We start from the raw sequence: 16421 nt of genomic DNA, 5'->3' as shown, positions 1-16421 counted from the left end.
CGCCGGACTGCGGCACGGCGGGGCTACGTGCGCGGGGGCGCGGGGGCGGAGCCGGCGAGCTGGTGCGCGCGCTCGCGCGGCGCGGTGAGGTCAGACGTCGTTGGCGCCGGCTTGGCCGCCCGCCATCTTGGTCCCTGTGTGGAAGCGGCTGAGGCTCGGCGTTCGCGGCGCCGGGAGCGGTAGCGGCCTCGCCGAGTCCGGGAGTCTCCGGGGAGGCCGGAGCGCCGGCCCGCCGCGCTGCGCTCCAGGTAAACCGGCGTCATCTCCTCCATCCGCAGCGCCCTGTGGGTCCGCGGCGCGGACCGGCGCTGGGAGGAGCAGGAGAGCGGCCTGCGCCGCATGGCCCCGGGCGGGGGCGGCTTCCGCCCGGCCTGGTGGCGGCGCTGGGCCTCGGCCGGCGGGGAAGAGGATGCACCATGGGGTCGGCATCCCACTGCCCGTCGCGGTCGGGCGGAGAGGGGCGGTGCAGCGCTGGGCCCGCGGCGGGCGCGCAGGCCGGGCTGCTTCCGGCCCCTGGGCAGCGCCGCACCGCATCGCCGCCTGGGGCCGGCCGCGCCCGCGCCGGGCCTCCCCCGCGGGCGGCGAAAGGGGGCTGCCGTGTCTGGGGCAGCTGAGGGCAGCTCTTACGAATGTGCTGGTTTTTTCTCCCCCTCTCCCTCCTTTCGTCCGTGTCGCGATGCTTCCCCTCTCCTCTTTTTTTTCTTTAGCGGCCTGGGTCTTTGGGGCGATTACATGAGACATGTGCCGTCCCTTTCGTGCGTTTGTCTTCACGATTTTTGGCTGTGATTCTTTCTCCAGAAACGTAGGGCGAGGGGAGCCTTCGTGTGCTGCAGGCACATGCAGCGCGCAGCGCTTTGGTTTTCTAACTCTGAAGTATTCATCCGCAGTTCTTGAGATGTACTATTCCTGAGTGTTTTGATGTAGGACTGAGGGAAGCACCGTTCAGGAAGGTACTGTTTCTGCTCTTAGGGACAATATTTGTAGGGGTAGAGTGAGCAGGGTCAGGGGTGTTCTTATTGTTAGCGCTTGAAGGATGGTGAGAGCATGGTTAGATGACACGGCTAAAATTCAGGCAGCTAAATCTGCAGTGGGCATAATGGTAGCCATGCAGAGATTGAAAATCTTGGGGCTAAAGATGGCTCAGATACTTTCCAGTTCAGGCCCTCTTTATGGGGAAGGGGGCATCGAACAGAGCACTTTGGGTTTTTTCTCTTTCTTTTTTTGATTCTCACACGTGTTTTGTAAGCTTGTTCCTTTGTGAAAGTTTTTAGACTGGGTCATTAAGGAAGGATCATTTTTCCTAGTTGTTTTTTGATTACAGGGGTCAGATGGGTACATTATTAGAAATTAGTAGAATTTCCAACAGAAGGAATAGTATTTAAATTTTTAATAGCTTCATTTCTTCTGCAGTGAGGCATCAGGCCTACCCATTGTCTGGTCTTAAGAGCTCTGCTCAGACAAGAAACTGCTTTTGAAGGGGGGAGGAAACAGGACATGATCTCATTTGTCCATCAGTGAGAAACAAAAGGATTACCATTTAATACTGACTGCCAGGAGCTGAATAACTCATTTTTTTCTGAATTACATAGTCTAGAGCCTTTTTCTTCAACAGTAATTTTGGGGTGGTTTAGTGCAGTGGTGCTACAGTCTTCTTGGGACTAAGGAATCTCAAAGTTCTGGGAATTCTCTGAACTTGGTGAATGTTCAGTGAAAAGGCAGTTTGTCCCTCAGAACATCGTGCTTAGCGTGTGAGGAGTACAACTGCATTGGTGGAGATGTGTGCTTAAGAGGTGTCTGTTTAAACTGAAGTGAGAACTTAGTTCTCTCAGGCCAGTGCTTGTGTGCAGAGACTAGGGTTATGGCCTCTGTGTGTGTGTCTGTTACCTAGAGTTCTGCCTTAGTGTATGTGTTTCCTGCGTAAATTTTATTGCTTTGGTAAATAATAGCTTATAAAATATGTATAAATAAATGCAGAGTGTCTTCTGTGAGTCTTAGTATTATAAATATTTTGTCTCTTTGCAGTTTAGTAGCAATTTATGATATCTTTACTGTCATTTAGACTTCATAACAGGAACCCTAGCTTTTTGTAGTGCAGAATAGTTGCATCACTCTACAGTTTTAACTTAGTGGCTGGAGTCTTTGTTCAGTGGTACAGATTTGTGGTATGCATCTTCTGTAGGTCCTGTTTCCCCACATCCTGAAGTCTACTGGGGAAAGTGAAATGGGCCACAACAATCAAGGAAGAAATGATGCAGTTCTGAAGGGAGCTGTCACGTAGGTTTTGTTCTGTCTGAATTAATGGTATATGTCAATAAGAGAAAGAATCAAAAGTCAAAGTAGTGGGTATGTTGTATGGGGTTGACTTCAGCCAGGTGTCCTAGGTTACTGAAAGTGCAAGCCTTTTGTTCCAGAATATTTTCCAGGCTAACAGGAATGATGTGAAAGTGGAGAGAGGGTGGAAAATGTGGTCTAAATACCATATAAGGGTGTTGCACATAAGAGGCTTAGATGTGAAGATAAAAAGAAAAAGGTAGCGCTTACATAAGGACTAAACCCTTTATAGTGAGCTCTTGCAAAGAGTAAACCCTTGTTTAGCATATTAGAGATGTGAATGAAGAAAGAAACATACCTCTTCCTTCTGTTGAAGGAAGAGTGGGGTATCTTCAGAGGCTGTATACAGTAATAGAGGGCTTGAGTTTAAAACAAAACAAACAAACCCAAAACAACCACAAAACGCCTCCGCCCTGAAAATACGCCACCTTTCCACTAGTTGGGGATGGATGCTGGGCTTGTAATGACGGGACTGCCAGTGGTGTTCTACTGGTAGAACCAGTTGTTCATCTTCTGTAGGAAATTTTTTCGTCGCTCTGCTTCATGCCCTTGGATTTTTTGGGTCTGGATTTCACAAAACCCCATAGAAACTTCTCATGGATGAAAGCAGGTGTAAAAATTAAAGCTGAGATTTTTTTGTGAGGAGGTGGGTGGAAATAATACTGTGTGTGTTGGTGACATGAAAACCGAGTGCACAGAAGTCTTAAAAAATGCATAAAGAGCAGAGGAAGATGAAGTCCTAATAAAAATCACATGAAGACAGCTTTTATGTCTGTGAAGAACAGGCTAACATAAATACTGTTTTTATTACAAATACCTCAACCATTACATAACATTCTAACTAAATGCTAATGAGTTAGTTTGTTATAGATTACAAACACATCAAAAGGAGAAGCTGTATATCATTCACATTGTTTGTGGTTTTGTATATCTGACACTGTCTTGATTAACACTAAAATTATAGTGCAGAATCAACATTATATATACCTTCTAAGTACGATTGTGATAATTTTAACTGATGTGTATTTGAAAATAATGTGGGCTATGCTTTCAGTAGCTTATAGCATCAGAGACAGGAGTTACTGCACTTTATAGTCAGGTACATCAAAAACGCAAGTAGTGCCTGAAGAATGTGGAATCACCCAGTATTGGGTGACTGAGAGAAGAGGGTTCTATTAAATATCTCTCTAATCAATGTACAGTTGATTCCCAGGTGAAATGGCAGCTTTACGCAAACTTTAGTTGGGATATAAGACATAGCTCAACATGCTCAGATGTATCGAATGGCTTTTCATAGTAAAACCAGCAGTGGCTAGGTTGCCAGGGTTTGGGTTTTTTTTTTGCTGCAGTGCCTGCTTAGGCTAGCGCATCAAACTTTCTCTACTTACAAAATCAAAGCTTTTTAGGTGGTCCTCTTGAATCACATAAACAGCTACAGATTGTTTTAAAATTAATATTTTGTGAGCATGTGACTTTAATGTTGCTAGGTTTTGGTGTTTATAGATTTTAACATAGACATCAAAATTATGACTCTAGATGTAAATCGTATTTGTAGGGACAATTGTTTAAGTTATTCTTGGTGAAAGAAAAATTACTTAACCATTTTGAATCTTTAGCTAAGGTGGAAGTGTGGGAACAGCTTCATTTTGTTTGAGAGGCCAATGTTTTTCTCACAATTTAAGCCTTGATACAGGTTAGGACTTAATGTATTTCTTCTATTTCAAAGTAACCATATATTTGACTGAAGCACCTCACTGTCTTATGAGCAATGCATTAATTGCTTCATTTTGCAAAAAAAAAATCAGTTATTGTATTTACAGGGTTTGTTTTGTAACATGTTTAGGTTAGCCTGTGCTTCCTCTATGAGTTTATCTAGGTGTATATATATATGTGCGCAGCAGAAGTGCTCTAGTAAGTAGGAACAATAACACTTTCTCTTGCCAGTATGTGTAAATAATCTGTAGGAAAGATGCAAGAAAAACTTGCCTTTGGCTTGTGACATAGCTACTTGGTTAATTTCTTGGAGTTGCCTTGCTTAAGAGATGTTTCTCATGCCACAGGATCAAGCTGTCAGCATACACAGATCTTTGTAGTATGCGCTTAACTTTAGATAAGGTAAGGTTTCTTGATAAGTATTTTGACAGTATATTGTGCCTTAATTATTTACCTACTGCATCTTGAAAGCCCAAGTATCAAGGGACATGTGGGGTTTTGTATTGTTGTTGTTGTTCTTTTGTTGTTTTTGGTTTTTTTTTTTTTTATCCTGAAGAATAAACAGAGGACAAAAGCAACAGAAGATGTTAAACTTCATCTCTAGCCATTTGGCAGATGCACTTTAACTTCCATAGAAAATGGGCTCTATAATGCTGAAAGGCAGATACATAAACCTGGGTATGCTGATAAGGCTTTTCTAATTTAGCTCATCTTATGTTTTGTTAAAAAAAAAAAAAGATTGAATCCAGTCTAAAGCAGAGGGCTGAAGTTGACCCTTGTTGTCAGAACTGTTGTTCAGTGTAGCTGCATCTTTTACATTGGGCATCCTTTCAGTGAAGGAGGAGGTGGTCTCTGTTCCAAGAAACTAGCAAGTCACAGGGAAAAACATGTAACCAGATATCTGGATGATGGCAGGCAGCAGGTAGAAGAGACTATGAGCAGCTATGAATTCTCCCCAAGCTGGATCAGACCAAGGAACAAATTCTACCACTTTTGTATGTGCAGAAGTGAAGAGGTTTTTTTACCCATGCTGTCAATGATGTGTCATAAGCTGGCACATTTGGCAATCCTGGCTCTCACTAGCACAGTGGGAGTATCTTAAAAGCCTTAAAAACAAATATGCTGTAATATTTCTTAATACAGAGGAGAATTTATAATCATTTCTTGATGCACATGAATCAGGTTAGAAATATGGTAGGAGTTACAGGCAACATGAAATCTGGCTCTTGAGCAAGGTGAGAAGTTTTGAGGGTGATGGTGACAAGTAGCTTAAGTCATTAGATAACTTATTAGAGTAACTGAACTGTTTTTTTTTCATTGTGCTAAGGTTGTACGAAACTCTGTATAAAATTGTTTATTCTGTACATTTCTACCATTGGTGAGTCTACTTCCATCTTCAGATTGAAGCCTGTGAAGTGAGTCTACTTCCATCTTCAGATTGAACCCTTCAGTAACAAAAGTATCATAAGAAATTGAACAGCAAAAAATTGGAAAAAATAGCTAGAGAAGAGGGAATTCATTTTGGCACATCTCTTCTGAAGAGGAGTGAAAATCCTCAAGGCTGTAGTCCTAGAGTGCTTCTTACACACTTCCAAAATATTCTGAAGGAGCTCATGAACAGAACAGCTTGCCTGAACATCTAACTGTTTCCTGAAGTAAAAAAACATTAGATGTAACTATTTATGTTACTTAAGGACTGACCTATTAATAGGGGCTTTGGAAAAACAAGGTTTTGTATAAAAAGTTATGTGCAGCTGAGTTCAGGGATACTTTAAAGGTGCAGAAGGGTATAATGTGGAGAGAAATCCTCAGTGACTTGTGGTTCCTTGGGAAGAAACTGAAAGTTGCTTCCTCTGTTAAGAAATGTTAATTATTACAGCGAGGCTTGGAAATTGTGGTAAAGGAACAGGAAATGGAAGTCTTGAAAAAGGTACTTCAAGTTATTCACAGCAAGGAGTAGCTTTACATTTGTCTCTTAGTCTGTCGTGCCCTCTTGCACTGTCAATTCAACATGGGTGGGGAGAGTTGGAAATATGCCATCAGTTTAAATGGCATTGTTTTATAGTATTAAATTGTAAGGGCTTTTGCAGTAAGAGTATTAAAATGAAAGGGAAAAACGAAACAGTGGAGAGATGGGTAATTTTAAATGGCTGCAACTTCTGCTGCTCATCTCTTGGGAATCTGGTCTATTTTTATGTACCTATTGATTATCTTTCATCAGCTTCCTAAAATGAAGTGTTTTGCACCAAGCACTTTGACTGACTTACGGACTCAGCACTTGTTCAGCTCAGCTGTTGTTTCTGGTAACTTATCCCAGACAGCCGCCTGCAGAGGAACAGATCCTGAGCACTGTTCAGCCTGCAACTGGAATCAGATCTGCTGAAGTACAGCCAGAAGGGAAGAAGGGGAACTGCAGTAGTTTGCTGTTAATTCTGCCTTTTTTTTTCTTAGAAAATCCAGTAATATATGGAGATTTTTTGCTCATACCTTTGTTGCTATAGCATGCAAGAAGTTCTGCTTGCTTTATTCTTGCAAATAGATCCTCAAACCCACCATCATCACCAGGTCTGACTATTCTTTCTGTGCAGTTATATCTAAAAGTAACAAGTATAGAGAAGTGCTGACCACTGGAATATTTTCTTCATTGGAACAGACATGGAGACATCTGTATATCATCGGTTGTGTAGCTTCTTCTGCAGCTCTATTGTGGACTTCCCTTTTGCTCCCCTGTTCTCAGCCTGACAGAACAACCACTGCTTGGGGTACTACTAAGGAGACTCCCCACATCACTTCCTGTGTGTGTGGCAAGAGTGGATATGCAGTTATTTTTGCCTTTCCAGGCACCTGGACTGATGGTGTGCAAGCAAGAAACAAAGTGGTACTTGTGACAGGATGCTAAATGCTTTGTAGTTTTTTTAAGGGACTGCTTGTAAAATTAAGAAATGCCTTTACAGAGAGTGTCTGTGGTTGGGATAAACTGACCTAAATTAGTTTGTAAGAAGCCAAGTGAATAGTTGTAGGTTTTTCAGCTAAGAAGTATTCTGATAGGTAAGACACATCACATTAGTTTTTTGTATTCAGGGAAAAGTGCTGCCTACCAGCCTACTGAATACAATACTTTAATCACAGGTACATAGCTTGTTTCTGCAAGAATTTGCCTTTATTCCCTTATCTTTTTCTCAAATAGACAGCAATTCAGTTTTGAGAGCTTTGATGTTTTCTCATTCTTTTAAATAATGGAAATTTCCTTAATAAATGCTTTTGCAAATCTTGAGAATAAGTCTCATTTGGCATCTGCAAGTTGAAAAGCTAATTGGATGAAAGCCCTTGCATTGTTCTGTTCCCAGAAGTAACAAGAATGCATATCATTATGATGCTTTTTAAAATTTCTTTAATTGTATAGAAACTATTCTTTCCCCCTGCTCCCCCATCCCTGTTCTGGCTTTCTTCCAGCACTTCAAAACTTCTGTCACAATTAGAATATTGCAATTTAAAGAAATTTCTTAACCATATGCATGAAACTGGAAAATCAAAAAATCTGTCTTACAAAAATTCACTCTAATGATTAGTGAAAGAGAAATTGTCAGGCTAAGAAGAATAAAATAGTCTGCCTATAACATGAGCTCTAAGGAAGTTTTTCACATTACATTTTTAGTTGAAATGCATTCAGTAATCTTGCAAAACATCTAAATTATTGTAATTTATGTTTGAGGATTATCAGAACATGGCAAGAATAGCTGTGTTATGTTAGTGCATTAGGTTTATGGTGTGCTAGTACTGACTTATGTGTGGCATGAACTGTCAATCTCTACTGGAATATTGAAAAATCCTGGCAAAGAAGCTGTTTGAATGTACTTCAACTTGAAGAAGGGCTGGGTCTTGAAGTAATGCTTCTAATACAGTACAGTTAGTAGTTACCAGTCTATCATTTTTACTTGAGCTGTGGTGGTGGTATTAATTTCTTCCCAGTAATCTGGCTTATGTAGAACAAATGAGTATATGAATTAGGTGCTTATAATACCAGTGAAGGCTGTAGTATATTTTCTGTGGTCACTGTAATACCTCACTGTGAAGGTAGTAACTGTGGAGTTCTCATATACAGGTTGTAGTCTCTTCAGACTCTGGAAGCTTTTAATTCATGTGTCAGTGAGAAACAAGATTTGTTTTGTGTTGCTGCTTTGTTGTGCCTCAATCTAAACTGGGAATTTTGAATTGGAATTTTAAACTAAAAGTAAGTTCGTGCCTCTAGCCTGTCAGTCATTACTATTTGAGTTTGCCAGCAGACATACAGAGAACTATTTCTTACGAGTCCATGTTTACTTCAGTCATCAGTGGGAAGCTATGTGGGGTGAAGGCAACCTTCCAAAATCATGACTGTAAGGACAGAAGCAAGATATTCTGGGTCAGTGTTGAGATTGTGCTTTTATACCAAGATCGTTCTGGTCCGTTCCAGTGGAGTTGAATGCTGAACCCAGTGTGTATTTGGTCTAGTGATACATACAGGGTTTCTGATTCTCATCACTTCATGGTGCCTTGACACATGCAAATATGGTGTACAACTTCAGCCTTTAAGTCTGTTCTCTTTATTATTTGGTTTTGTGGAAATTCCATCAGTATCTTAGCATAAAGAGTTATGCCTCGTTTTGCAAAGCAGCTTGCAAAAAATGTCCAAAGTAAATTTTCTAAACTCAGAAGCCAAATTACAAGCACTTCTGTCAACATTTTTCAAGCCAGTCATCCATTTTTTGAGGCTACACAGAAGATTAGAAAATGACATCTGAGTCCGGACACTGCATGTTTCACTTCTTGAAGGTATTTGAATGCTAGAGCAAGTATGGGAGGGGATTTCTGTAGCAGTCTTCTGTCTAAAAGTCCTGCTGTTGGAGATAGCAGATGTTGGATTTTAAGTGAAGAATTGTGATGCTGATATTTTAAGCAGAATGAGTTTTAGGGAGTATTATGTATTCATTTTAGTATAAGCTGTGTAGTTACGCTTCGGTTTACTTAACTGTACTTTGGGTGTTCGGGTGGGGGGGAGTATGTGTGGCTTTGTGTGAGTGATGGAAATGTAGGTGTAGTGATAAGTCTAGTGAAATTCCAGAAGTTGTAGACAATAATAGAGGCTTTTTCTTTCTTTTCTTTTTTTAAACTCTGGTGTGATAATTATGCCCTTTTTCATTATCTATCTTCTGGTAAACGAAAGAATTCTATTCTACTACTATTTCATTCTGAAATGCTGAAAAATAATAAAAAATCATTTTAGTTGTAAATTTTGTAAAAAGATACCAGCCACTCTGCTGTTTTGAGTTCAGCTCAAATCACACCATGTAGGAACTGAACTCTTCTCGACTGTGGAAGGAGATAGATGCCTAAATAGATTGGAAGCTTTGTGGCTTTAGTCTAAAATTTAAACTGAAATTGAATTTCAGTTCATCAGCCTCTTCCAGTGAGATAGATGACAGAGGGTAGATTTAGATCAGATACTCGGGAAGAAATTCTTTACTGTGAGGGTGGTGAGGCACTGACACAGGTTTCTCAGAGAAGTCATGGCTGCCCCATCCCAGGCAGTGTTCAAGGCTGGGTTGGGCAGGGCCTTGGGAAACCTGGTCTAGTGGAAGGTGTCCCTGCCCATGGCAGGGGGGTTGGAACTGTATGATCTGTAAGGTTCCATCCTACACTAACCATCGTGTCATTCTATGAATTTGTAACATGTCTTCTGTAGCCAGTCTTACACTGTTTATTTTAAATGTTTCATTGATAGTGTTTTGTACACTTTAGATTTTAGATCTCTTGTAGTGATAAAACTGGATTTATGTCTCACATGTGGAAGAATCTATAGCCAGAAGAGTACTTAAAAGTATAATTACAAAGCTGAAGTAGGCAGAGGTATTGCATGTACAATAGTTGAGAACTGAATAAATTTTTTAGGGACATGCTTAATAATTTCAGCATTTTGTTCATAAAAATAGTTGTGTTTGGTTTTTTTGCATTATCTCTTTCTTTTGTTGTAAAAGGCAAAAATAAGTTTAAGAGCTGTGTGGATGAGTAGTTTCTCATATCCATTAGAAAGTGGGAGACCAAAACTGAGCCAATGGTATAAAATATGGAAGAAAATGACATACATAAATGTTGATAGCATTGAATCCCTGCGTAAGAGTACTGCCATAGATAATATTTATATAGTATTTGTCAAAATATTGAACAGCATTATTTTATACTCTGAATAAAAACATGGAAAAAATTATCCACAAGCTAAATGAAATGAAAACTATCCTTTCTTTTCCCAGAATTTTAACTAACGGCATTGGCACCCATCTGCCTCTTGAGGGGAGGGGACCATAATCTCTCTGTTACCTGAGGTTACTTCAGAAGGAGAAGATTTCATAAACAGCACAGGCATCAGAAATTATATTAGCTAAAAGAATGAATCTGTGTGACACATGAAAATATTTAAGCATGTTTGACAGTTTTATTGCCAGTATGCGTTTATGCTGTCTGTGGCTCTTTGATCCCTTGTTATATGGGGACATTTAAAAAGACATGTTAATAATGATTGAGCCTATGCATCAAGCTTCTTTTGGCAGGGCTGTTCCACAGAAATGTGATTTCTGTGCATGTTAAGTAAAATATTCATGCATGTGTAGTTAAATTTATATTGAAATCTGTGAATAAAGACAAATTTGATGTTTGCATGGTTGCTGTCCTTTTATCTGTGGTTTTTCACTTCAGCCAGATGTTCTTAAGTGATTTTTCCTTTTGCTGTCAAGAATGCATTGGAAAAATATGAATAGAACTGACAGATTATTTTAATCCATGCTAATATTTTTCCGCCACGGGATGTATCTTAAAAGTTTATTTTAAAAGTGTTAGTCACTGCTGTTAGTGCCGTGTTAGACTTGAGACGCTCCTAACAAGTTCAGAGATATGATTGTTGGTTGTCCTGTTGGAAGGAAATATTCTAGATGACTGGTATTTCTCACAGAAGACAATTCAACAAGGTGCCTTGCATTCTTTGAGGCAGCAGAAGATATGCTTGTTCTATACATTGCTAGTTTAACATATGCCTTATGGTACTGTTAGTTTCTGTGTAGACTTTTTGCGGTTGGCTAATTAAGGTTGTTTGTCATTGCTTAGCTTAGTAGCTCTATTTAGAATGTTAGGTGTCTCAGAACTGATGCAGTTACGTTTGTGGGTGCTCGTTTCTGGCATCCTTGGAATGCATTTTTAGAAGATGCATCTGTGGGATAATGACCTGAAACGGCTTTCTTCTGTCATGATGTCTTTTCAACTCATCCTGTTTAGTTTTGGTAGTGTTTTGTAGACTTTCTTAGGCTTTAAGGGGAAGTAATTTGAAGAATGATGGAACCAGCAAAGCCTTCTTTGCTGCAGCTTTGTCTCATGGCAGTGCTTTGGTTCTGAGGAGCAAAACTGAATTTGATTTTCCTTTTGGTGTCTGCTAAGAATGCTCTACAGGTTATCTAGTGTCTCAGCCCGTGCTACAGTTTTTTCCTGCTGAGGTGATGGATGCAGAAGAGATGGTGATTAGAAGGGTTTTACTTTCCTACCCAGCCATCTGCCTTCACAGAATTTATAAAATCAGTGCAGTCTTTGCATTGTGTACCCTCTTTCAATCTCTACTGAAAACTGGTGAGCCCAAAATCTAGAGATGCGGAAGAAAAATGGAGATGGAAATGTGTAGTAGCTTGGCTTTCTAAGTGTAGATAAAACTTAGTATAGATCTTACGCAAAAATGAGTTGTAGTGAAATCTACCCAGAACTCTCTGAAGATCTGGAGAGCTTCTATTCCTGCAGATAATAAAGCCATGTCTGAGGTGCTCAAAAGTTCACAAAATCTTTACTGTAATTTTCAGACTTCTTTGGAATAACCTACTTAACAATGTATCCTGTTGCAAAACTGCTCTTGGCAGGGGAGGGAAATCCTGACCTTAGATTCTTTTTTTTTATTAAATACTTTTATTTGATAGAGACTTTTGCTACTTAAGCGTGGAAGTTTTTGAAGCTTGTTATTAAGCTGACTAGTGCTGAAGCTGTTACAAATTTTTAGTAGTGGGATAAATGGCCAAAATGTGGTTTTGAATAATCGATCCAGAAAACCTCAGTCCAGAATGATGCTTTGGCACTAGAAAGTTCTAAATAGAGGGTCATCAATAAAAATATTGTATTGTTCATCAATACCCATGTCAGAGAAGTGAAGTGAGTATGTTAAATTGTAATTCATTTTTTATGTGCAACCTTTTCTGTGCAAAATCATGGATTACATAATATTTTTGAGTGTTCATTCAAAATAACAGAGTTCCTTGTTAATGGTTTACTAATGAAGCATGAAGAAGGCTTTTTTGGCTTCCAGGTACATTGAATACAGTATCCTATGGTTTTTTGTTTTTAATTTGGTTTTTATTTCTGTAGATGTTCTAAATTAGTCTTTTTTTTTTTTTTTCTTTCTGAAGATCACACGGTTTTTCGGGATTTAATATCCAGCTGCAGCTTATGCTCAGGTCTTACAGTTAGGAGGGAGCTTCTTCAGTGACATTCTAGAATGTAAATACGTCAGGCTTAGTGGTGAAATGAAACCTTTCCTTTCTAAGTGAAACTTTAATGCCATGTTACTTATCTGGGTTATTGACCATAGTGGTGTTTTGACATTAGTAACACAGACTTTGGAAATAACTACTTCTAATATTAACCAAGCTTGTGGCAAAAAAAAAAAAATGGTGGTGGTGATGGTTTTGGTTTGTTTGGTTTTTTTTTGTTCTTTTGTTTTTGTGTTGGGTTTTTTGTTGGTTGGGCGGGTGGGCTGGGGGGGGGGTGGTTCCAGTTGTATTGTTTAGTTCCAGAACTTAGTAGAACCATGTTCTTCAATATGCTGGGAACAAAGCTATTTTAAGAAAAGTAGAGTTATGGCTTGATACAAATGATAAATTTGTATATGATGCTTTTTGTCCCTTAATCGCTTTCTTCAGAGTGCTTAAAATAGCACGTCTTTCTTGGATATATTTCTTGTTTTCTCTTTTGAGAGAACTGCTGATGCGTCCCAGTTATGACTAAACTTTCCTGTAGTGCTTTTTATGATGTTTCCCACTTCACGGATGGGTTTTTGAGGCACTGAGATTTGAAGGCTCTAGCAGATCTTCAGCAGGTTTGATACTTGAATGGGGTGTGCTTTGTCTTAAATCATTCTGGGTCATCCTTCTCCAGATTTAGCCAAAATATAGCCTTTAGAGTGGAGGTAGCAGGGACTAGATAGCTGTGTTGAATATGGAATGTGGGAACTCTTCTAGTATTTACCTAGTGTTGTTAAGACTTCAGAGTCCCAGGAAGCTAAAGAACAGGTTACCTGTCCTATCTGATTGTGCGCTTGTAGGCTAAATAGGCATCGGATGTGGGATTTAAGATGACAGGACTGCATAAAAGGTAACTGAAATATTGCTGTCTGTTGACATGGTTACACTTGTGTCAAAAAGACTTTTTTTCTGATGTTTTGAAAATGCAGCTTATAAAATACAGATCTAGAGTTTGCTATGCAGTCACCTGCGCTTATATTAGCTAGCATGGGATGTCTGAAAAATACAGAGAATAGTAATTCTCTGTAATTTTCTCCCATAGCGGAGGGATGGTGGATGCTGTGCTTCAGAGATGCATGGAAACGTACTAATTGGAAGACCGTAACAGAAATAATAGTTATTTCCCATGGCAATAGCAAGAATTGATCTGCCTCTGCCAAAAACTGGGGGTAAAGCAACTACCTACCTGAACTTTACATAGCTCTCTTCCCCTTTTCCATGCCTGTCTCTACTTCTTCACCAAGACAAAATGTAGTAGCTTACATATAATGCTGTTCTGTTCTCTCGTGTATGTAAAACTGTTTTTTTTTATATGTATAGTAAATATACAAAATATTGAACATGGTGGGAGAGAAGGAAGGAAACCAGACAGGAATTGCTCTAAGTTGTTAGATATTTTAAACTTCCTCAGACTCCAGTCCTCAAAAGTGACCCCAAATATGTAATAATTTCTTCCTTATTTAATCATGCAAGAACTTTTTACAATGTGGAGGTAAAGTCGTTTCTAGTCTGCAGCTGGTTCTAATGGAACACTGTGCAAAGTTTACAGACATGTGAAGTAGTATCATTAAATGATAAACAAGTCATTTTGGGGAATACTGAGATGATAAGGAGAGCTAGGAACTGAGTGGAAAAGGTCTTTGTGGTAGGTATGGCATTTGGGTTTTTTTTTGTTTATTATTTTAAATATATAATTATGCATTCTGTTTGCAATTTTACCAACTGTAAGCATTTAAGAAGGTACAAGTAAATATTCCTTAACAGAGGACCAGGGTATCTAGAATTTGTGTCAGCTACTTACTGTGCTAATTTCTGTACACATGCTTCTGAGTTCATTGCAGCATTTAAATAACCCAACCAGTTGCACTCTGAAAAAAGTCTTGTACAGAAATTAATATAATAATTTTAACCTTCAAATCTTAAGGCCATAGTGAAGGTCAGTTAACTTAATCGATAATGCTGCAGAGCAGCTGAAAGGTAATTGTTGCTCCAGAATTTTGGGAGCATTGCATCTTCTGTAATTATGCATAATAGTAACTGTAGTCATTCAAAATGAACTGCTGACTGAAGTTTCTTAATAGTGTGGTGAACCTTGCCAGCTGCTGTACTTGTGCTGTTGCCTGTCCTTCTGCTCGCTATCAGTAGTTACTAACTTTGGTAAGTAGTTCTGAGATCTTTTATTTGTTGCTTCTTTTTAGAGGTCTACAGTGTTCTTACTCATATGACAATGAGTCTAAACCTGGGGGACAGCAGCAGTTTGCTTTGAAGGATTTGACTAATAGAGTTCAAACTAACAGCACCTTAACTGGTAACACAGATTCAGTGTAGGGCAAATTGGGAATCACTTGGTGAATCTAGTACTTGCCAACCTATTGTATGCACAAATTAAACAGTAGCTAAGAAATTACCTGAGTAATTTTCTTCTCCCACAGCCTTCTCCCTCTCCCCCCTTTTTTTGTTTGCCAATTTTTACATTATTCACCATTGTGAAGCTACTTCTTGTTTAGGAAATCTGGGGCTGGGATGGGTCTTGGGCTGAAAATTCAAACTGTATGAGTTGTTCTCATTTGAAAGAGTGTCCGAGCACAGATAAGTATCAAGTAATTATAGTGTATTACTAGATATGGTTATATACACACCAGAGAGCTTGTTTGCCACCCATGTGCTGCTGCTAATTATCTGACCAATACCTTTTATGTTTAATGTTCCAGGATGATTGTGGTGGACTCTTTATCATAAATACAAGTCTGGGAGCAGAGGGTAACTGGAGAATTGAAGGCAAAGAATCTGCCAGGTTGTTTCACAGATGTTTTACTGAAGAGCTTGGGATAAACTGAGTTTCCTCATAGAAGAGAAAACTAATGTCTGACTTAGACTCCAGCTTGATGAACTAGTCTGCCTGGATTCAGATCTTCAGACTGGCTGAAAGTGGGCCATGAATAATACTAATGGGCAAAGCTTGACATGTTGAATTGCAAATAAGTATTAGGGCTACCCGGAATAATGAAGGGTTGCTTGAAATCTTGACTGGTAGCTCCAAAGATAAGCTTGTCTAAATTCATGTTTCTGGCCAATTTTTTTTTCTTTCCTGTGCCTGCAGTGATGTTTGAGTAGTGAGCTGTGGTTTCCAGTGAAAGCTTGCAGCCTCAATATGTATGGTTTTTTTTATAGATAAGGAAGCAATGGCCTGAGAGCCATATCTGAAATCTCTGTTCTGGTTACATGGCCTGCTTAGTAGGCTGGGTTCACCCTGCTTCCATCCTGTATTTTGTGGGTTTGGACAATTTGAGGAATGACTTCTGGTGTAACCCATGCTGTTGAAATAGCCAAATGCTGACCAGTCTGGCAAAAACTCTGGGAGTTGCTTTCTATTTGTGAGAGGGGAGGATGTATTTCTTAGGCATGTATGTGGCCCTGTATGAAGTTGCATATTGTTCCTGTTGCAACAATCTGCATGTATTTCAGTAGAATGGCATCTGGCCTAAATGTTGCTGAAGCTGTACCATGCCAAGGTTATTTGCCATCATTATTTCTTAATTTTTCCATTTGTGGCTTATAAATTGAGGTAAAAGACAGAAGAAGGTGGGAATGTTATCATAAATGAGACTGTCCTGATCTGTTGATGTTGTTTAATGTCTGTCATGACCAAATAAATGCTTATTCTTTATACAGCTTGCCCATGCAGCCTCTTCTTAACATGAGTGCCTTCTATGTGAATCAAGTTTCTTTAGAAGATAATCTGAGGCTCTGAGTTTGACCAGGGAGTTTGTTGATCACAGGAGGGTTTAAACAGGT

At 39.5% G+C, this 16421-nt stretch overlaps 1 protein-coding gene across 15 annotated transcripts in view; it reads left to right on the top strand.

The window, feature by feature from the left end:
• The first annotated feature begins 84 nt into the window (after nucleotides 1-84).
• PRRC2C (proline rich coiled-coil 2C) overlaps nucleotides 85-16421 on the top strand; it is a 78913-nt gene continuing 62576 nt past the window's right edge. For 8 of the 15 annotated variants that reach the window (XM_057427394.1, XM_057427399.1, XM_057427396.1 and 5 more), the window contains exon 1: nucleotides 85-248. The gene's annotated coding sequence lies outside the window, so the exon portion shown is untranslated. Of the gene's footprint in view, nucleotides 249-10339; nucleotides 10441-16421 lie in introns of those variants that run through there. The other 7 variants (XM_057427397.1, XM_057427395.1, XM_057427401.1 and 4 more) reach the window with 3 other exon arrangements.

Source organism: Pezoporus wallicus, unplaced genomic scaffold, assembly GCF_028554395.1.
Source record: "Pezoporus wallicus isolate ANWC-B61680 ecotype Strahan unplaced genomic scaffold, APGP_CSIRO_Pwel_v1 scaffold_7107, whole genome shotgun sequence".
Lineage (NCBI taxonomy): Eukaryota > Metazoa > Chordata > Aves > Psittaciformes > Psittacidae > Pezoporus > Pezoporus wallicus.
The sequence above is the reverse complement of the archived record's forward strand: the minus strand, read 5'-3'. Positions and strand labels throughout refer to the sequence as shown.